Genomic DNA, 23,044 nt, shown 5'->3' on the forward strand with positions numbered 1-23,044 from the left:
TTACTTTGTTAAAGGGTCAAAGTTGTATCTTTTCCCTATGAGACAACAGTGAAATTTTGCTGCTGGGTTCTGACCTTCTAATCGGGTACAGTCATGGGAACAGGGTGCACATTGGATCCCCACTAGAGCTGCTGGGCCGGGTGGATTCAGTTGAAAAGCTGTACCTTTTAGGTTTAGTTATTTTTGTGGGACAAGGAGCATCCCACCTGCCCCTGCAGATTCTCCCGTCCCCGACGGTTCCTGGGGTAGAAGAACTAAACTGATGAATCTGTCGTAGACCTTGCAACAAGTTGTGGCCAAGCGCCTCCTTTACGTCGCCACAGATCTCAGGAGGCTCGGTGGGGTTCCTATGAGAGATGCCCAGCGGCCGGAGCCAGGTGCTTATTTCACTGCAGGCGAGGTTTATTTACATAAACAAAACCCTGCTCTACCCAGGAGACTGTTCAGGCCTTCGCTGAACAGCTCAGCTCCACTGTCTCAAACTCGGCTCTCGCACACAGTATGCCTCCCATTCCCTCCATACACAAGGAAGGAGCCTGGCTGAGAAGGATCCAGGAGTTGTAACTGGACTTGCTCCCCTTCCGTGCTGTGAATATGTGTAGAGAGAGAGAGAGAGGATGGGACTGCGACATGACATTACACAGGAACTACACGCTATTTCTTTGTCAGATCTAGAGCTTGCTTTTTCAAATGTTCAAGGTGAGGAACAACGTAATGAAACATTACAATAACATTTCAAAAAAAATTCAATGATTATCGTATAAAAACAAAACCAAAATAATAAAAGGAATCTGTTAAACATAACATAAAAATACCAATAATCATATTTATTTATTTATTTGTTTGTTTTTATATACCGACATTCGATCGAGATATCACATCGGTTTACATCAAAACATAACAAATAAGGCATGAACTGCTTATTCTTACATTGTAACAAATTAACTCGGGATAAGGCTAAAAGAGGAACATTTATAACTTACATAGAAACATAGAAACATAGAAATGACGGCAGAAGAAAACCAAATGGCCCATCCAGTCTGCCCAGCAAGCTTCACACATTTTTTCTCTCATACTTATCTGTTTCTCTTAGCTCTTGGTTCTATTTCCCTTCCACCTCCACCTTTAATGTAGAGAGCAGTGATGGAGCTGCATCCAAGTGAAATATCTAGCTTGATTAGTTAGGGGTAGTAGCCGCCGCAATAAGCAATCTACACCCATGCTTATTATATAACTTGGAGAACAAGTTATATAATAACGGGATATATAATATAATAACGGGATTCCATATTAAGAAAGTGACAGGCTACAAGGTTAAGTGCATAAATATAAAAATGTATTCAATAAAAGCCTGATTAAAAAGCCATGTCTTTACAAGGCATTTAAACCTCAGGGAGGTAGAGGAATACTTCATCTTAGTCACACATGCAGAGCTCACATAGGCCCCTCCAAATACAGAATAAGTGACTAGCTAAAAATAGGAATATGCAGACAAAAACTGAACTGGAAACCCCCCAGAAGCCTGAAACTATACTGGGCAAACTATGATGAGATCAGAGACACATACTTCCCTGCAAAATCACACTATCTGCATAGCAAACTTGCTATAGCATAACAGCACTAACTTCCAGGACTCAAAACAGCAACAATTCTACCAATGAAAAGGCAGCATTATAAATATTACAACAGCTTCGATGCACCAGTACACCTCCTATTGGGAAGTGCAGATCACGAAACAAGTAGACCGCTATAGATCCGTAGATGGAAACTACACGTTAGCAGAAAACCCTCACCTCAGTCACCCACGCACAGCACAGGCATGCCATCATCAAATCTGGACTAAGTGGCCATATATTAGAAATGTGCAGTTAAAAACTGAAATGGAAACCCCCCAGAAGCCAGAATCTGCATATAGTGCAACACTGCAGAAAGAAAAGTGGAAATGCATTTTCTACTTTATTGTGCAAAATGACAACAGCACAACCGAGGTACATTTACCCCAAAATGACAAAGAAAATAAGATTTCCCACTAAAGAATGAACAGGAAACATTCTGTACAATCCTCCGGGGAAAGCACCCGGGGAGGGCGGAGTAAACGGCTCTCACACATAGAGAAAATGCAATGTAAATAATATGTGGCAAACAATGTACACTGGTCAATACACAGTAGCAACAAAATGTTTAATTGTAAATATACATACATAAGTGGTACATATTTAAAGGCAAAATAATCAAATGTCGTGTGAAAACCAAGGACCCCAAAACGGCCGTTTTCCCATCAGGGCTGCGTCAAGGGGACCAAGCCTTCCATATATCTGAAGGGCCGGAGCGTCTCGGTGCAGAGTACTATAGCTGGCTGCATGCCCTTAGGGTGATGTACAAACATTCATGACCTAGAAACCAAAATGTATCAAGTACTGAAGTCTGATTATGCAATGCAGGGACAGTTGCGCTGTAAGTTTTTGTACTGGGTAAACCGTGGAGTCGATAAAGACCCTTAGCAGCGAGACAGCGAGGAAAGGGCCACCTGCGACCTCGGGCAAGTTATTAACCTTTAAGCCAACCGGCGATTTTGATTTGGAGGTATAAACCCGGGCAGAAGTGAGCTCTTGATAGTTCTATCTGCTTAAAACAACTGGCAGTTTTGGCTTTAAACCGGACAAAAACGATCTCTTAAAGATTTTAAGTGAGGACTCAGTAAGAGGAGTACTGAATGGCGGTGTAGCTTTTACCGTGAGACTGGCCCCCGGCAGCAAGAGAAGATGTTGGGATAAACGCGACTCCTGCTGCTACCCACCCCACAACTGGTGACCTAAGAGAGAAAGAGGAGGATGCGGTGGCTGACAGCGGACCCTACCCTATTGGCAGTTGAAAAAAAGGCCTAGGCCCTACGGGTGTGTGTGGGAGACTGTGTGTGTTGGAGGGGCGTGAGGGCCTGTCTGTGTATATGAGAGGGGGGGTGGGTAAGGGTGTGAGTATGTATGAGTGGGTGGGTGAGGGGGAGTGTGTATATATGAGAGGGTGGGTGGATGTGTATGTGTATATATGAGATGGTTATGTGTGTGTTTGTGTGTGTGTGAGAATATCTGTATATATATATGTACACCCCGCTGACCCTCCGATAACACTGTATTCTCCATCTCAGCCCTCTTCATATCAAAATGACTATACTCGTCTATCTACTCCTGCATATGCTACCTGTAGATACACCTCGTTCAAGATTATATGTTAAAGTTAACATCTGATTGTTTCAGTTAAAGTTATATGTTAAAGTTATCATTTGATTGTTTTTTGTATCTCGTTGTTTAACATGTAAACCGGAGTGAAGGCCTCCACCAATACTTCGGTATATAAAAAACCTATAAATAAATAAAAATGTGTGTGTGAGAGGTTAAAGTTTGTGCACCTTCCTCCAATCTATGACAATCTCAGGAGGACTTGAGAGTGGGAGATTTATTTATTTTTTTATCCTTGTTAGTTTTAATTATTGGATGTGATATATCTGCTTTTTTGAAATATTTTATTAGTGTTGGTAATATTTTAAACATTTTTATACATGTTTTTAATAGGCTGAATTTATCATCAGATTTTACATTCTTTTTATTGTTATGTTTAATGTTTTATATTTCATGATTGTGTTTGCATTGTTTACAGAGTTTGGCTTCTTGTGATTTCCAGTTCAGTTTTTGTCTGCATGTTTCAGTTTATATTTTGTGATCTCTTTATTCTGTATTTGGTGAGAGTCTATCTGTGTTCTGCTTGTATGATTGAGGCTTTAGGTATTCTGCCAGCATGGGTAAACAAATAAGTATGGGTTTAGCTTGGTTATTGTGGTGGTTACTACCGCTAACTAATTAAGCTAGATATTTCACTTAGATGTAGCTCCAACACTGCTCTCTACATTAATGGTGGGGGTGGAAGGGAAATAGAACCAAAAGGTTACTAAGAGCCAAGAGTAACAGATAAGTATGAGAAAAAAAAAAGTGCGAAAGCTTGCTGGGCAGACTGGATGGGCCGTTTGGTCTTCTTCTGCCGTCATTTCTATGTTTATATGTAGTTTCTGTGTACTGATTTACAACAACCTGGCTTTAATCTGTTTTTGTAATAGGAGGAGTATTGGTGCTTAGGGCCTGATGTAACATTTGCAGTAGTTGAGTGCTGGCAATTATGATATGGAAGGCTTACAATACTGGAATTGTACTTCAGTTTATTCCTGGCTTTCTGTGGGCCAAGTCCACACCCAGTGCCCTTTACCATAGGCCTAATACCACATGGGATCCAGTAAACTGCCTTGATTACTATGAGAAAGGTAGTTTATTAAGTCTATTAAACTATTATTCTTGAAAGTATGTTTTTCTTGCAGTGTATGCCTATATAATATATATATATATGTTGTAAGTGATAGTCTTTCTTCAGAAGATTGTACTTTGAATGTCTATTTTCCATATGCAAGCTGCCTTTTTAGGTTGGGGAAGTTAATACATTTTAAAATGGAAAAGAATGCATAAGTTTTAATTATGTTGGGAGGGGAGGGAAGGGGGAATGAAAGGCTGTAAGGTTTGTCTACGGCATCTAGTAAGAACATAAGAAATTGCCATGCTGGGTCAGACCAAGGGTCCATCAAGCCCAGCATCCTGTTTCCAACAGTGGCCAATCCAGGCCATAAGAACCTGGCAAGTACCCAAACACCAAGAAGATCCCACGCTACTGATGCAATTAATAGCAGTGGCTGTTCCCTAAGTCAGCTTGATTAATAGCAGTTAATGGACTTCTCCTCCAAGAACTTATCCAAACCTTTTTTGAACCCAGCTACACTAAATGCACTAACCACATCCTCTGGCAACAAATTCCAGATACCCTTGTATAAGCCCTCAGAGAGAATGTGTCACACACACACACACACACACAGCCTCCCACTATTCACCAACCTCTCACACCCACAGGGGGCAGATCCTGGAGAAGGGAGGGAGGCAGGCAATAGGGAATGGGGGGAGTCCTATTTCTAGACCCAGGAGGTGGGGCGGCCTTGGTAAGAGCAGTGAGCTGCAAAGAAGGGAAGCCAAGGTTCAAATCCTGTTGCCATTTCTTGAGACCTCGGGCAAGACACATCACCTGCCATCGCCTTCCCCCTGCCCTGGCCCTCAGTGATTTCACCTGCACCGGGCCATGGGGGAGGGGGGGGGCACCGTTTCATCCTTCACCTCCGGCAGAGGATTGCCTTGAGCCGCCCCTGATTGTATGACCGGGCCCAGCAGGGCCAGGAGCAAGCTTACTCCCACTCCTTTCCAGCTAGGAGATTTCTGCCATAGAAGGAAGCAGGAGCTGGGGAGAGGTATAGAGGGGAGGTGTCTCTCTTTGTTATTTTGCTTTGTTTTTCAGCCTAATGTTTGTTTTTGGTTCAGCACACAAACCAAACCAAAATAAACACTAAACGAACTGAAACCCAAATAAAAAAAAAAACCCAAAAAAACCTAAACAAAAATATTTTGTGTGCTCAACTCTAAGAGAGCTTTGGCCATCCCGGAAGGTTAAGAGTGAATCCTTTGGGTCACAGAACTGCTGCTCGTCTCTGCAGGAGTGGCTGTGGTTTTAGCGCACAGCACCGGGCACGCATTGGGTACTAACTGCGGAGAGAGCCCTGCAGGCATGCAGCCTGTTGTTTGTCCACACACACCCACCCCTTGGCCGAGGGTATTATAGGCTCCCTCCCGGTTTAGAGGACCTGATTCTGTAATTGCTGCCACGGAGCATGGCAGCCTGCCCGCTGCGCTCATCACTCACTGCTCTGTGGCTCGCAGTCCTGAGAGCTGGTGAGAGCACAGCTGCATTCATTGGTCTCACAGGCTGCTTCGGTGGCTTTCCTTCCACGGCCTGGCTTTTACTGTACCTCCTCTGCGCCTTCTACAGTAACAAAACACATTACCTACTAGTGATCCCATGCCGCGCCACGGGGCGGAATAGCTGCCTGTTTTTCGGGGAAAATGGGCCTGCTGAAGATCTACCAAAGACAGGCCTGTGCCACAGCAGGAAGCTTAAAGGTCCCCTGCATCCCACAGGGGCACCCCACTGGAAAATCCTTCAAATAACATCTGCGGTTGATTGTTTGGCCAAAAGGGGAAAAAAAGAAAAGCACCATCATGTGTTAGAAGACAAGCATCCCAAGAAGGGGAGTGAAATGCTTTTCCTGTATCGGGAAGGGTGTAATGGAAAGGATGTGGGGGTGGGGTGGGGGGGGGGAGAAGTTGGGGAGAGCAGTAACCCTGGCCACGGAGGCCAACGGGTTGCTGGGGCGGAATAGCTGTACTTCCTGTGGACCTGAAACGCAAATTTTGATGTAGTCACCAATTACTCTCCTGTTATAGGAATCGTGCTATATTTATAGGGTAGTGATGTGGATCTGGTATTCCTGAGCTAATTTTCCGTTCTTGTCACATTATAGTGCCAGGTGATACTCCTGCGGCAATCAGGTAATAACATGGCCGTGCAGCAGAGATGTTAGTGAGCCAAGTTCTGCGCTACAATATAGCACCCTCTCTGATGGAAACTAACTTTTCTTGACTATCTTTTGGGAATATTCCCTTCATCAGGTCAAGACAGAATGAGCAAATAAGAATAGACAAGTCATCAGCAGTTTTTGGAGGCCCTGCTATAAGCAGGGGTTATTTATTTATTTATTTAGATTTGTATTCCGTTTTTCGCACTTTTTTCAGCGCTTCAAAGTGAATTACATTCTGTAACACCTTTTTCTTTTGGACCAGGAGTTTCTTCTTCCTTTCTCCTCCTCCTCCAAAGACTGGGATCCTGGCATCATGAGCCTTCATTCACAACTATCTGGGGATTTTTGATTCTATATTATATCTTCCCCTAATATGCCCAGCCTCGTTGCAGTGATGGGCTTGGGCCACACAGCAGGGCTTGCTCTGGAACCCTGCAACCACAGGGCCTGAATTTGGTCACCAAGTGTCACCCTGGAGCAATGATCCCGATTCCCTCCCCCACGGGGGCTGTGAATGCTATTTCTGACCCATCAGCTCGGGCTCTGCCTCTCTCGTTGGTGTCCTGTTGGGCTGACCGTAAGCTCTGGCGCATTGCTGGAGGAGATGCAGCATGCATGGATGCGAGAGCTTCAGGAGCTGACATGGGATACCGCTGATGTGAGCCCCTTGTTTTCTACTTACTGATACCCCATTGCTTTGCTGCTGTCCTTGTCCCCTCCCCTTCCTGTCGATGTCCTCTTGGGCAAACCATAAGGTCAGGGCTGCTGCCAGGGGCAGGTTGCTAGTGGGTCGGTCTCTCCCAAAGGGGCAAATAAAAGGGGTTTGCCCCTTTTGGGAGCTCCTAAGTATTTTCTGTCTGACGTGTGATTTCTTTTTTTTAGAAATGTCAAAGGAAAATGTCTGAAAACTGCTACAAGTCTGTGTTGTAATGAGACCGGGCTGAATTGGTCTGTCTGAAATCAGCCTCTTTACCATATCTGAGACAATCTTGGATTACATGGTATACAAGGGCCATGTGTAGATAGGAACTTGGTTTATATTTGGTCATGGAGTTAGATGAGGTGGGTTAGGTTTATATTAATGATTTTAATATAGTTAATTATTGTTTTGATATTTTTGAGTGGGCTTTGAAGTTGTGGGCAGATTATTGGCCTACTTTTATTTTATTTTTTGATTGTTGTAGTATGATCTGTTTTGTAACACTCTTTGAGTACATGTTTTATGTAGAAAGGTGGGTAATAAGTATTAGATAAGAGCCAACTCAGGAGCAAACGGGAAGCCCTGCACACTGTCACTAAGCCACCGAGCAGGCCTGTGCAGATAGTGCATGTTTTAAGGCTTACTCTTGTATCTTTAACCATCTAGAAATACAGTGTAGTTAGTTTATTACTTTTGATGTATACTGCCTTTCCATATCAAACGCAATATCCTGGAAACCAGCTGATCGTTGAACATCAGCTAACCTCTATAGGGAAAGAAGCCTCATTTCACCCTCCAGCTCTTCCGCTGTCCTCGCACCATCCATCTCTCAGTTCCTTCTGTTTGTCAAATGTCAGGAGGGCAGCAGAGTGTTCTGGATGGGGGACGGGATGGACGACACACAGATCCATATTTATTTTGGATAAAATTTGCTCTGTTTTGTATAAATTGTTCTGAAAAGAACATTCATCCAGGCCAGTGTTCCTTAATGGAGCTTCAGGATATGTCCCCGCATTTTCCAGAATTAGACTGAGCTGAAATCCGGATGGTACGGCCTTGTCTTCTGTTAGCCTTCAGTGCTTTCCGGGGCAGCGACGGTGCAACCAGAGGACATGAAAGGACACCTTTAAAGGATGCAATACAGAGATTCCCGTCTGTACTGCGCAGCCAGTCATTCCGTTTGCGCCGACGAGATGAGACTGCAGGAGCAACTACAAGACGTTGATTCCTTTTTAGGAAAAGCATAAGATTTAGCTAACCACACGTTTATAAAAAAATAAGGTAGGCACAGCATCTAGCCAAAGGCTAATTCACAGAATAATAAAATAAGAAATAGAGAGTTAATAGAATCTTCTCGGTGCATCTTAAAGGACGGGTAAAAATGAATCTCATGCATGCGGCCGGGAGCTGTGTGTGTGGCTAGATTCCTGCATCTTTCTGCAAGCATTATTATAGTTACTCTGGTTTTTAACTGCATCCTTTATATGTGCATGCCTCCCCGCCCTTCACTTGACTGCAACACCCTCTCCCCCTATTACTACCTGACCTTTCCCCCATTTCTGCAGAAGGGCAGCTCTGCGATCTGCAATGGGTAATAAATCCTCTTCCAAGCCGTACTGTGCTCCCAGACAACAGCGGGCTGCAGCACTGCAAGGTCAGTTCATGGTCCTCCCATGTGGAAAAAAACCCATAAAATCGATCTGCTGCTTTCCCCCCCCACAGCTGAGGCACAGGCTCAGAGACTAATTGGAAAGCCCGTAGGAGAGGCATGTTCAGCATTCTCCTTTCTGTGACCCAGGTCGATTATAATTAGGGCATTCGCTTACTGTTCAGTTATCCTCACCTGAGGTGGTTTCCATTAGTTCTCCCCCATTCAGCTTCTCTCTCTCTCTCTCGTTCTCTCATCTCCCTTCAAAGCATCTCATGTCGGGTTTGCAAATTCTGGTAGAAATGTCAAATGAAAGTGACTTGAGCACCGCTACAGGTTTCTTTGTTGTAAGGAAGGTGGTAATGAATTGGTCTGTGCTAAATCAGTCCTTTCCCCTATCTGAGGCTAAACCCTGGATTACATTCTACTATATTTGATTTATTTGGACAGACTGCCATCATGACCAGGTGTAATAAAAATACACCTTACCCAGAGGTTCCCAAACCTGTCCTGGAGGACCCCCCAGCCAGTCAGGTTTTCAGGATGTGCAGGCCATGGAGGCGGTGCATGCAAATTTCATCTCCTGCCTATCCTGAAAACTCAATTGGCTTGGGGTCCTCCAAGACAGGTTTGGGAACCACTGCACTATACGATACAATGCTGTACAAGTGTAGGAATGCGATGGGATCTAAATTCTAGCAGAGGCTTTTGGCCAGTTCAGATTTGTTTTTTAATGAACTTTTCATCCCAGTGTATTGTGCTATTTGTAATCCAGTTTTCCTGATTGCAGTATTCACCGCAAGTACCCCAGTTTGCAAATCAGAACTGGTCGAAAGCTTCCCTCCAGAAGCGAGTTAAGTCTCATCCCTAATATCTAGCTCTCCAAATCTAGTGAGCACATATAGTCTAGGGTTGCCCCGGGTCCTGGTTTTTTGTTTTTTTTTTTCAGGACAGGTTGATCCGTTCCGGGTTTTACCCCATTGCATGCACAGATTGGTAGTTTTGATTTCTCTGTTAATTTCCATAAAAAAGCCCAACTACCAGTCCATTTATGCAGCAGGGTAAAACCAGGACTGGATCAATCTGCCCCCCCAAAAAATGGAGCCAGTTGGCAACCCAAACTTTTCATTCTCTTACCAAATCTTACTAATTGCAAGGCAGACTTGATTCATCATAAATTTTTATCTCAGAAAGAAAGAAAGAGGCTCACGGTGGTTGAACATTTCTCTTTTTGGTGATTTTTGGTGCTTTCAATAAGACCTCCAGCCACATGACACTTCTTCTGTTGCCGAACAGTTGCTTTCCCTAGGCGAGCTTGTGTTAGAAAAAGGTCAGTTCTGGTAATTAAGAACTGATCAGCCCTTGCCCTGTGTGCTGCAGTCAGGGCTGATGCTAGAGGAGGTGCGGGGCCCAGGGCGATTCAGCAGGAGAAAAAATGAAAAGTGGGGGAGGGGAGGCGTTCCCCCCCCCCCCCCCATATCTAATCCCTCTCCCGAAATATTGAAGAGTGGGGAAGGAGCTTGGGACCTCCTGGCCCTGTGCTGAAATCCACACCGTTGGGCTGCTTTCGGAAGCCCAGGGCATGGGCAGTTTCCCCTGAAGCGCCCCCCTCCACTAAGGCTGGCCCTGGCCGCAGTACCCAGATAGCCCCTGCTGGTGAGGACACACGTGCATACTGTAAACCCTTGAAGGGAATCACGCGTGTCGTAGCTGAGAAGATTAGGGGTTGTAAAGAGGCAATGTCAGGAGTTTACAGAAACTGACAGGTTCTTTGATTTTTTTTGATTTTTTTTAATCCTCAGGCTTCTGTTTAATGGTCTTCTCCTTAAAATAGTAAGTTCTCCAATTTGTTAATGACAAACATGCATTTCCTTTCATTCAGTGCAATCTTCTAAAAAAACAAAGAAAACCAAACTTCTGATTCCTGTGGGGAAAAATTGGAGGGCTAATGCCTGGATGGCTGTGGGCAACCTGTGATTGATTTCAGGTAGAGCAATGCCATTTGGCTTATCCAGTGGCCAAGCACCCGCCAGTGACCCCCAGATTGCCTGCACAGCATCATCGTCCTTCTCTGGTCAGATTGCTCCATTTTTCACCATTCCAAGTGCTGGCTTTTTTTTTTTTTTTTTTGTCTGGACCCCAGGATGGCAATTTTGGAAAAGCCATTTACTCAGGAAAATGACCTTTTTGAAAATTGCCCACCCCACATGTTGGGTAGAAGTAAGCCCGGTGTGCCACATGGTACTGTGGAGGTGTTCCCAGCTCGGGGGGCAGCAGAGGACATGCATAATTTGGGATTTTCAAACTGTGCGTGTTTTGGTTGGGAAAATACATGCACAGAAAAAGGAGGCGCAAAGCTCTGTGAGTACTTTTTTCTTTGGCCACTTTTCAAAGGGAAAGTACATGTATACTTTTTTTTTTCTTTGAAAACTGGTGCAAAATCCACAGGCAAAAATATTCACGGACGTTCCGGCTGCCCGTACAGTTTTGAAAATTGCCCCCTAGATACCCTTCAACCTTTTATTTATTGTCCGTTTCTGTGTGAAGTGGCTTCTCAAGTATTCCTTGGTGCTAATGAGAAGACGGGTCCTTGGAGTGCAGTAACCATGAATCAACAGCTCCCCTTAGCGCTAAATACGCGGTAAATATATCCGCGACAGACAACCTTTTCTGTGTGCACTGTGTTTGCATCCTCCATGGCTGTGTCGCTCCTGCGTACGAGTCACTTCCACAACAGTGTAGTCTGGTGGTGGTTGGCATTTACATCTCCATCTGATGATAAGACTTGTTGGGTTTTCAGCCAGAAAACGTATGTGTGAATATCTTAAAACACGGCCCCACATGGGGGTTGAACTGGTGCAAGTTTGGAACTAGTGAATGATTGCGCCAGTTGTCAATCCTATCTGCTGTCCGTTTGCACATCTTTCGGAAGCATCCATAATTCATCTTGAAGTATAAAACAAAATACCTCACGGGAAGTAAGTCTTTCGTGTGCGGACCTCCTGTTTGGATCAGTGAAAAGAGCTGGGCATATTGGCCCTGAGCTAATGGAGGGGGTTCCTGTTAGGAACTGTGAACATCGATAGGGAAGCAGGCTTGCAGGGGCATGGGATTATTTAGGGATGGAAGGGGGAGTGGGGGCCCAAGAAAAGCAGCACATTTTTTAGCCCAGGTCCCCACGGGGGAAACTGTCCGTGTGCAATTATCATGTCTGCCGGTGTATCCTCCCTGTAATTGTACCCCTTCCTCCCCCGATAATGTTTGAACCATTCATCCGATTGCTGAGCTTGAAATTTCTACCGTAGATAGTAGAGCACTCCCGTCATCCCTGGCTCTCGCTTTTCGTGTGCCCTTGCCAGACCAGAGGTTTAGCAAATCTTTTCTTATCAGGAAACGGGCCAGTTCATTTCAAACCTCAGGGGAGGTCAGAGCAGGTTGTGATTTGTCATTGAGCATTTTGAAAGCAGTCCTGCCATTAGTAGTCAGGCCCGTGTGCAAAGTTTTGTATCAAAAAAGGAAACCAAGCAACCTGAAATGTTCAGAAAAATAGAGGAAGCATCACACATGGTCATAGATCCTGCCTCGATTTGCATTGTCTTTCTATATGAATTTATGTGCATCACACATGGTCATAGATCCTGCCTCGATTTGCATTGCCTTTCTATATGAATTTACGTGCATTAGTAGGATATTAGTCAGCCCATACCAAACTTGTTGATGTGCAACTTATGCGTAGCACTTATGTCTTGGCAGTTTTCATCTGTTCTTTGTACTTTCTGCTCAGTCAGAAGGAAAGTTGGGATCTGATGACATGAACCTTAATTTCCAATCACCCAGTCATTCCCCACCTCCAACTGAATGGATGACTTGACTCGTGGATCAAATTGGAGACCTTCTGCATGGCAGTGGACAACACTGCCACTAACCTACAAACAGGCCCGTGTAGCACTTTTCAGTCAACAAATCTCCCTTAAGAAATTGCCATACTGGGTTAGACCGAGGGGCCATCAAGCCCAGCATCCTGTTTCCAACAGTGGCCAATCCAGGTTACAAGTGTCTGCTAAGTACCCAAACAGTAAATAAACCCACGCTACTGATGCTAGTAATAGCAGTGGCTATTTCCTAAGTCAACTTGATTAATAGCAGTTTATGGACTTTTCCTCCAGGTTTTGTCCAAACTTTTTTTCAATCCATCCACGCTATCTGCCTTAACCACATTCTCTGGCAATGAATTCCAGAGCTTAATTGTCTGAGTGAAAAAGAATTTTCTCCGATGTGTTTTAAATATGCTACTATATTTAATATTTGGGTAATTGCCAGGTTCTTGTGGCCTTGTTTGGCCTCTGTTGGAAACAGGATGCTGGGCTTGATGGACCCTTGGTCTGACCCAGCATGGCAATTTCTTATCTTCTTATGTTCTTACTTACTAACTTCAGGACTAGCAGTGCAGAACAATATTGTTCTTCCCCCTTCCCTACTTATCAGCTCGATACAGTAAAGTTCAGTTGAAGATTTCTCGTCTGTAACGAGCTCGCTGCGCACAATTCGGACGTGTAAGGCAAACCAGCGATACAGTCTCCAGTTTTGCGCGTCCGTAGCGCTTCTTAAAACAGACGCGTAACCCTTCCCGCACCCGGCATGTAAATGAACGAATTAGCTGTATAATGAAGGAATTAGATATTCCCCTCCGATACCGTAACGGGCACTCAGGTTCTCTCATTAGTAACGCACTGTTTTGCCGCGGCCGTAACGTGTTAGTTTACCGCCTCCCCCTAGTAGGAGTTAGGACTGTGAGTCTAGTAACAAATCCATCGACACCGCTTAAGATACTCAAAAACAATAAAACACAATTTAAAAAAAAAGCGATACAGAGATGATCGAGAAAATGTAATGATGTGGGACACATAAAACCTGTCAGAAGAAAAAATAAAAATTTTTAAATACCTGTCGGAGGGCCGCGTGGTTCCAGGCGGCCGGCGGCGGCGGGAGCCGGGTGGTCGCGTGTTAAATCTAGGCCGCGGGCGGGTGGGCGCCTGTTCCAGGCAGCGGCGGCGGGGGGACATGCGTTAGTTCGAGACGGCCGGCGGGCGGCGGGTGGTCGCGTGTTAAATCTAGGCCGGGTCCGCACAGGCGAGCATTCATTCACTGCCGGTGGGGGCTGCCTCTGGCAGCCCCCACCGGCAGTGAATGAATGCGCGCCTGTGCGACCCCTGCGATTCGGCGCTCAAGGCGTGACGTCACGGCATGTGACTGCCTTGAGCGCCGAATCACAGGGGTCGCACAGGCGCACATTCATTCATTCACTGCCGGTGGGGGCTGCCGGAGAGGCAGCCCCCACCGGCAGTGAATGAATTCATTCATCCAGGCGGAGGAGCCGGCTGCTTTCGCCACCGGCTCCTCCGCCTGGATGAATGAATGCGCGCCTGTGCGGACCCGGCCTAGATTTAACACGCGACCACCCGCCGCCCGCCTCGAACTAACGCGTGTCCCCCCGCCGCCGCTGCCTGGAACAGGCGCCCACCCGCCCGCGGCCTAGATTTAACACGCGACCACCGGCCCCCCGGATCCCGCCGGCCGCCTGGACCCACGCGGCCCTCCGACAGGTATTTAAAAATTTTGATTTTTACACTTCCTGGTGCCTGTCATTTCAAATGTCATTTGAAATGACAGGCACCAGCGCACCCAGGTTACTGTATAGGCGCTGTATTAAGCGCCTATACAGTAAAATGGGTTACGCGGGCATAACCCTTCCCTACCGCTTTAAAGCCGCGGCATGCATTTGCATGCGATTAGAGGAGAGTATCGGGGAGTTAGTGAAGAGAACTGTGCGTGCGGGGAGGAAGGGTGCGCCTGACACTACCGCACTGTTTCTACCGCGGCCTTACTGGATCGACCTGTATGTCAGGAGGTTGATTACAATAGGAAAACTCTCAGGCCTGGATTTGTTAATAGGCACACTAGGCCTGAACCTAGGGCAGCAAAAATCTGAGAACAGGCTGGTGAAGATTTGCTGACTTCCAGCTGTGCTGAATCTAACTCAGCAGAGAAAAGCTCTTTGCTTTCTGATCCAGCCTCCTCCTTTCCCAGGCAGTGTGCAGGGAACAGGAAGGGGAGGGGATGAGTCTACATAGCAGAGCAAAGAAAAGCTATTCTGCTTCCTAATTCATGCCTGGCATTCAGGGACAGAGGGGAGGGGGTGAGCCTGGAGCAAAGTGGGATCATTTTGAGGAGGTTAGAAGAGACTTGAGTGGGGAATCATTGGGAGGTTAAGAATGTAGGTGGAGAGATGAGGAAGGGTTCTTGGTGTGTGAGAGGGGAGAATAGGAGAGAAGGGCAATGTTTGTGAGAGAGAGAAGGGATTGTTGCTAGGTATGTGTGTATGACAGATTGAGTGGGAGGTTAGAGAGGGTATACAAGGGGGAAAAGGACTGGAGCATGGTAGGAACACCAAACTCCTCCTCTTCCTCTCGGATCTCTGATTCTATACCCCAGATCCTGGAACTTCCCTTACTTCCTACCTTTCCTTTCTCCCTACATCCAGGAATCCACCCCAACCTCTCCTACTCCCTTCTCCTCTTCCTCAGTCCCAGAACCTTTGCCCCTTCGACCTTCCCCATCCTCTCCTCTCACTCTTGCTCTCCTTCCCCATTCCTGGTCCCCTTCCGTCCTCTCCTTCTCATCCCGGAGATCTCCTCCTTTGACCCTTACTTGAGATACCTTTCCTCACTCAATAAAAAGAAAAGAAAATATACAGACACAAGCAAGGTTGGAAATCGACTTTATTGTTATAATGTAAAATAAAAGATGGAAGTGTTAGTGCGCTTCAAAATGTTCAAATATAAATATAGATACGATAGAGGTCTTTAAAATCACAAGAGGTCTAGAACGGGTGAATGTGAATTGGTTATTTACTCTTTCGGATTATAGAAGGACTAGGGGGCACTCCAAGAAGTTAACATTTAAGACTAATCGGAGAAAATTCATTTTCATTCAACGCACAATTAAACGCTGGAATTCATTACCAGAAGATGTGGTTAGGGCAATTAATGTAGCTGGGTTTAAAAAAGGTTTGGATAAGTTCTTGGAGGAAAAGTCCATTAACTGCTATTAATCAAGTTAACTTAGAGAATGGCCTCTGCTATTACTGGCAATCAGTAGCTTGGGATTATACTTAGTTTTTGGGTACTTGCCAGGTACTTGTGGCCTGGATTGACCTCTGTTGGAAACAGGATGCTGGGCTTGATGGACCCTTGGTCTGACCCAGCATGGCAATTTCTTATGTTCTTATGACTGTACCCCTGAGCTGTAGCAGGAAACTGTGAGGCTGTGCCTTAGACCTTCTACTTCCCGTTATTCAATCTTATTGGGGAAGGGGGGGGGGGGGGGGGCGTTGGGGCAGCCAACAACAGCATCAACAGTGCTTAAATCCTAAATCCACCACTGAAAGTTCTCTCATTCCAATCTGCCCTTTTTCAATGATTTCCTTACCTCTCCAGTGGTACGTCATCCATCATGCCATCCCATGAGAAATACAGCTGAGGATCTATGTCAGAAGGAAAATAATCACTTAGGAACCATTACTTAATTCCAGACCCCACTCTTTCCCTGCCCTGTTTCAATCATCCACCACAACTGAGGGTTCTACTAAATCATTTCTGCACTAGCTAAGGTCTCTGCACACGCATCCAACATCAGTGGGGCCTTGCGGATTGCCCAGGCTGCAGCTGGGATGCACTTCAAATGATGGACTCCATTGCTGAGGAGCTGTTCTCTGACTAAACTAGAGAGGAGGCTTCAGGAACTCCGTTTAGCTTCTGATAAGGCTATTGCTTAGCTCAGTAACTGTGTATACACCAAATTAATCAATAAATTAATTTCCAATGTTTTCTAATTCTGTTTAGGCCTTTAGACGGTTCAATTTAGTTAAAAAGTCCATTTCAAGGTAATCTCTCTACCAACTGATTGCCTCAGCCTCTCAGGAGACCCATTTCCTTGGATCTGTAAAGAGAGTATGCTTGATAGATATGCAAAATTCACATTCACCTCTACTGAGGTCTAAATTTTCCTAATTGGAATTCTCAAGGTGCTCAGAGCCAGTATGGCATCTTATCGACCTGAGCTTGCAGTGAGTGCATGAGAGATTTTTTTTCTACTATTTAAGGTAATTGAATTATGAATATTTATGAGAGATCTTTATCTTTATTTGGATGTATTAATCGCCCAAATCCTAGGCGATGCACATAGGCACAATAACATCATGTGCATAAAATGGATAGTCATAGTCCTAGACAAAACAAGCACAAAAAACCCTTCTCATTGGCTTAGTAAAATGTGTCTGAACAGCCATGTTTTTAGTAGAGGACTTCCGGAAATGAGTTTCAGATCACTGGGGCAGCCACTGAGAAGGTGCACTGGTGAGGGCACATCCAGGAGCCTTCGTTGTGCTGAACGAAGCTGTCGGGTCAGGCAGTATAGCTGTAATAGTGATGCAGCAGAAGAGATAAGACTGAACGTGATGTGTGAATGGCTCCAACTAGCTAATGTTAGAGCTTTGGTGCTGCTTTTCACAAGATTCAAACCTGTGCTAATTGTGCGTAACTTTTTCATCCCTGGGGTTTTTAGTTTTGCTAGAACATAAGAAATGTCATGCTGGGTCAGACTAATGTCATTGAGCCCAGCATCCTGTCTCTAACAGTTGCTGATTCAGGTCACAAGAACTTGGCAGATCCCATAAAATAGATCTATTTCCTGATACTCACTCCCAGTGATAGGAATACCTTTCTTTCTATCTGGCTAATAATGTTTTATGGACTTTTCCTTGTCCAGACCTCTTTTAAACCCGCTATGTTAGTTGCCTTGATCATGTCCTCTAGCAACAGATTCCACAGCTTGATTGTTTGATGAGTGAAAAAGGACTTCTATGATTTGTTTTCAGTCTGCTAGTTGCTAGTTTCATGTACCCTTGTTTTAGTATTTTCTTTTTTTTTAATACATGTTCTACCATGCTCATGATGTTCTAAACGTTTATCATGTTCCCTTTCAGCCGTTTCTTTTCCAAGCTGAAGAGCCCTAGCTTGTACAGCTTCTCATCATAGGAGAGCTCTTCCATCCCCTTTATCATAGAAGCACGACAGCAGAAAAAGACCAATGACCCATCTATCCAATTTACCTAGCCCTTACAATTTCCATCACTCACTCAGAGATCCCTATATTTCTCCTAGGAGAAGCAGGATGGTAATTCTCACAGATGAGTGACATCATCAGATGAAGCCTAGCATGGAAAACTTTTGTCAAAGTAGAACTTTGACTGGCACACTGAGCATGCTCAGCATGCCACTGCGCATCCACATGGGATCCCTCTTCAGTCTCTTTTTCTGCAAAGTAGTTGCCTCGCGGTGATGGAGCTCTGACTCTGTATTCCCAGTCGTTTTTTTGACTTTGTCTGTGCGGGGTCCCTCTTCTCCAGTTGGTGCCCCTCCAGCGGCATAGTAGGTGTTTGTTTTTCCCTGCGTTGCAGTCGATTCCTGGCTTGTCGCTTTTCGGTGACTGTCAACTGCTCGGCAGCTGTTTTTTATGCCATCCAGTTTTCAACGGTGCCCCCCCCCGCCCGTGCCCACAGACCATGTCTATTACTGATCCGCATGAGGTCTGTATCCTCTGCCTGGGGGCATCGCACGACGTCCACAGGTGCCATCTATGTGATCAGATGACCCCCAAAGGCCGTTTTGCCCGGCTGAACAAAATGGAAAAGCTTTTTAGGTCCAAAAAGTCTGATCCATCTACTCTGGTGTTGGAGGCAGAGGGGGAGCCGTTAGATATGCCGTCCCTTTCCACTCCCCCAGGGGCTCGTCTTGAGAGAGAGGAGTCGGAGATGGGCCATCTCCAGTGTTGTCGCATTCCAAGACATCGGGATCTTCAGCTTCCTCGGTGCCGGGGAAAGACACCGCGCTCCATCAACACATGGTCCTGGGACTGATGCGGCATCGGCGACCACTATGCCGCCCCTGAAGCGACCCTGTGGGGTCTATCAGACCCGGGAGTCCCAGGGGTTCCCCACCGATGTCGGTGCTGGGTAATGAGCCTCCTCGGGGTTCCAGCAGGTTCCTGTGAGGGCCATGACTGCATCGGTTGCCCACTTACGAGTGGCTCCCATTGCCAAAATCTGCAAGGCTGCAACGTGGAGTGCCCTACACACGTTCGCTGCCCACTACTTGGACAAGGATGGTTGAAATGCCAGTAGCTTCGGCCAATCTGTCCTTTGCAACCTCTTCCAGGCTTAAACCCAACTCTCCCTGCCTAGGGCCCATAATTCGAGTTCAGGCTTTCTCCATATGTTACCAACAGCACCACAGTTACTTTTGTGCCCACTGGCACCCGATTCGGTGCCTGTTGGTCATAGTTGTTGCCAGGAGCAGCCTGTAGCTTAGTATTCATCCATCTGTGAGGACTTCCATCCTGCTTGTCCTAGAAGAAAGCAGAGTTTCTTACCTGTAGCAGGTGTTCTCCTAGGACAGCAGGATGGTAGTCCTCAGGAAACCCCCCTGCCATCCCGCAGAGTTGGGTTCTCCTGCATTTTGTTATTTTATTTTTTTGCTCGTGAATTCTATGTTGCGAGTCTGAAGAGGGACCCCGCATGGACGCACGGATAGTGGCATACTGGGCATGATCTGTGCCGGGCTCCTTCTGATGTTGTCACCTATCTGTGAGGACTACCATCCTGCTGTCCTAGGAGAACACCTGTTACAAGTAAGCAACTCTGCTTTATCCCATGCTTTCTTGAATTCAAATACCATTTTTGCCTCCACCACATCCACTGAGAGGCCATTCCATGTATCTGCTACCCTCTATAAAGAAATATTTCCTAAAATTACTCCTGACTCTACTACATTTCACCCTCATCCCATGACCCCTTGTTCTAGAGCCTCCTTTCCGATGAAGGAGGCTAGCCTTCTGTGTATGGAAACCTTTAAGATATTTAAATGTCTATCATATCTCACATTTTGAATGATATCCTTTTATCTTTAACTGCCTCCTTTTACCTCACCTTTAAACCATGCTGCCAATCATTTGGTCTTCCCTTGACACTTTTTTTTAATGCATGGAATGTATTTTATCTGAGCTTCCAAAATTATTTAAAAATGTTATGTCCATGCTTCATGCAAACTTTTAATTTTTGCAACCTCTTCTTTTTAGCTTTTTTTTTTTCTAAATTCCTCATTCTGTCAGTCTCCCTTTTTTAATGTTATATGCTACTGTATATAACATAATAGTTTTTGGGTACTTGCCAGGTTCTTATGGCCTGGATTGGCCACTGTTGGAAACAGGATGCTGGGCTTGATGGACCCTTGGTCTGACCCAGCATGGCATGTTCTTATGTCCTTATGTTCTTATGCAGTAGTTATACTTAATGTCCACCCTTCAGTGATTATGTTAAATATGATTGCTATTGCTTAACAACCTCACTACAGTAACCCTTTGCATCAGGTCATGTCTTCCACTGAGGACTAGATCTAAAGTAGCTGCCCCTCTCATCAGTTCTAGGACCGCCTGCTCCCTGATGCAATCATTTATGGCATGTAGAAACTGAACCGCTCTATAATGTCTCAATGAGACACTGAACCAGTGAATAGTAGAGTAATTGAAATCTCCCATTATTATTGTGTTGCTTTTTAAAATTTCAGCAAGCATTTCATTATGTTTCTTCATCTTGGTCAGTTGGCTGGAGTATACATCCATTGATGTACGCTTTACCTGTCACAAATGGAATTTCTATCCATAAGGACAGCACAGGGCACTTTGAGTCCTCCTGCAGGATTTTTATCATGCCATCTTTTACATATAACGCCACCCCTTCACCAATTTGATCTGCCCTATCACGTCAAATATCACAGTGTCCTTTTCGTTATTTTCTTCCACCATGTTTCTGAACTGTCTATATCTATATCCTCACATAATGCCATGCATTTTAACTTGCCAATCTTACTATTCAGACTTCTGGCATTTGTATACAGCCATTTTAAAATATATTTTTTATTTTTACTTTCATTTCTCTTTGTATTAGCAACTTATTAGCAAATGATACAGGCAGTATAGAGTCATTTACATCTGTGTGCTGTTTGCCTACATCTGTCTGGGCTACTTCAGCCTTAACAACCTCTCTTCTGGAATATTCTAACTTTCCTGTTTTGCAAGTTTCCTTGGAAGATACATCCCTTTGAACCATGTGTTTCTGAGCCGCTGTTTGCTTTCCCCCAAGATCCAGTTTAAAAATTGCTCTATCTCTTATTTAAAACTTAGTGCCAGCAGTCTGGGCCCACTCTGGTTAAGGTGGAGCCCTTCCCGTGGTCACCAGAGTGGGACCAGGCTGCTGATGCTTAACTGTTTAAAGGAAACGGTGCAGCTTCCCGTGGGAAGCGTTGCATTGTGAATTCCAGAATGCTTTGGGATGGCTTATACAACCGAATTAATGCTACTAGTTAGCAAGTTTCTAGAGTCATTTTAATAGGGCTGAAGCCAGGCTTGATGCAATGCAGATTCCTGCATTTCCTCATTACTGCCCCAGGTATGTCTCTCCACCTCATTTCCCCCTTTGCTCTCAGCTCTCATCCCCGTCTTACCTTCACCTCTTTCACTCCTCTTCTTCCAGCTCTGCGGCCTGGCTTTCTCCAACCTGTACCACTGCAGCTCTCACCTCAGCAGTACTGGAAAGAGGAAGACGTGTGACTCAATTAATTAGTTCTTGTGAGCAGAATGAATCAATTAGCCATGGGAGGCAGAGATGCAGGCGCAGTTCAGAAAAGCCTTTTTTTTTTCTCAGCTCCCATGGCCCCTGGGGGCCCTGCTGCTGCTGCCCCGTTGTTGCCCCAGAGTAGAGGGAGGCAGTAGTGCTTGGAGCAGGAGGGGGCCTGCCCTCCTGGATCCATTCGCCCACTGCTGGTCCTGGGTCAGCCAGTTCGACCACTGCTCTTGCTGGCCCGCCTTTAGGCTTGTGTAGCCGAAACTGTCATGGGGCTTTGCCAGTGGTGGGGGCCTGCTGTGGTCGCACCATTCGAGCCGTCCTAAATATGGCCCTGTATGTCTCTTGTGTTCATGAGGGCAAACTGCGGAACCAAACCCCTAGTGAGGAATTAGGGAAAGAGGGTGATGTGTATGAGGAAGAAAATCAGTAAAGCCAGTATTTGCCGCAGTGTTCAGTGTATATAGAGTGTGTAACTGAGGAATGGGGAAAGGGGCGAATGCTTGAGACATCAAGGGGGTCTGTTTATGGGACACCCGGTAATATGCGTTATTCACGGCAGTTCCTATGATTAGCGGTGGAGCCTATTCACTACTAATGCACGTTATGTCACGCGTTAACTAATGAATAGACTCCACTGCCAATCTTGGGATCTACGGTAAATATTTTTATCATGAGCTGACATGTGTTGCAAGTTAGTAATCAGACCTTAAAAGCAGCAGTATTTGCTGAATTTCCCACAATATAAATTTTCCTGTTTCTTCACTCTGTTGCTTTGCTTCGGAGTCTTATTCTTATGTCTCCATTCCTTATTTTATCCTGATATATTTTAAGGCTTGTGTTTTAACATTTTTGGAATTAAAAGTACCTCTTTATGAAAGCCAACATAGATTAGGATGAAGACCTCTCTGGGCCAAGCTAGTCTAGCCATTTGCCCTTCCTACCCCGTACTGCAGGCTTCTCGTGATCTCTGGCTTTACCCTCATTTCCCCAAAACTAAGGCCTCTCTGTGCTTTCCCCAGGCTTTCTTGAAATCTGGTGCTGATTTTCCCTATACCCTCTCTTCTTGGAGGCTATTCCATGGACCCACCTTCTTTCTATAAAGAGACACTTTATGTTTCAGGATTTTGTGTTTAGGTTTTCATCATTGAACACCAATAAAACATCCCCAGTGCAAATAAAATGAAATCAATGTTTATTTGATCAACGCTGGAAAACCACCACAGCCCCAGTACTCTGCCAACAAGCCACACCCTCGGTCTGCTCTGTTTTTGTGCCTTTTCCTGTGCTGACGGCTCCTCCGCTGCACAACTTCTTATCGCCCAGTGGGCTTGCTCTGCCTCCTCCCACTGGCTCTGCTGCGTGGTTGATCCCGTTGGCGAGCATCGGAGCTGGGGGACAGAATGTGTAAGGTTGGAGGGGACAGACTGCTGGGAGTGAAAACCCTAAAAAAAACCCACCAAC

The 23,044-nt window shown here is 45.5% G+C and overlaps 1 protein-coding gene and 1 long non-coding RNA gene across 2 annotated transcripts in view; one reads left to right on the forward strand and one right to left on the reverse strand.

The window, feature by feature from the left end:
- LOC115094460 overlaps positions 1 to 23,044 on the forward strand; it is a 183,904-nt gene that overhangs the window by 104,089 nt on the left and 56,771 nt on the right. The gene's annotated exons all lie outside the window — the stretch shown is intronic.
- LOC115094461 lies at positions 5,471 to 21,525 on the reverse strand. Its single transcript, XR_003857555.1, has 4 exons — positions 21,462 to 21,525; positions 16,333 to 16,387; positions 9,040 to 9,137; positions 5,471 to 8,424 (listed from the first exon to the last, which is right to left on the reverse strand). It is a non-coding gene; the product is annotated as an uncharacterized LOC115094461 (long non-coding RNA).

Source organism: Rhinatrema bivittatum, chromosome 6, assembly GCF_901001135.1.
Source record: "Rhinatrema bivittatum chromosome 6, aRhiBiv1.1, whole genome shotgun sequence".
NCBI lineage: Eukaryota > Metazoa > Chordata > Amphibia > Gymnophiona > Rhinatrematidae > Rhinatrema > Rhinatrema bivittatum.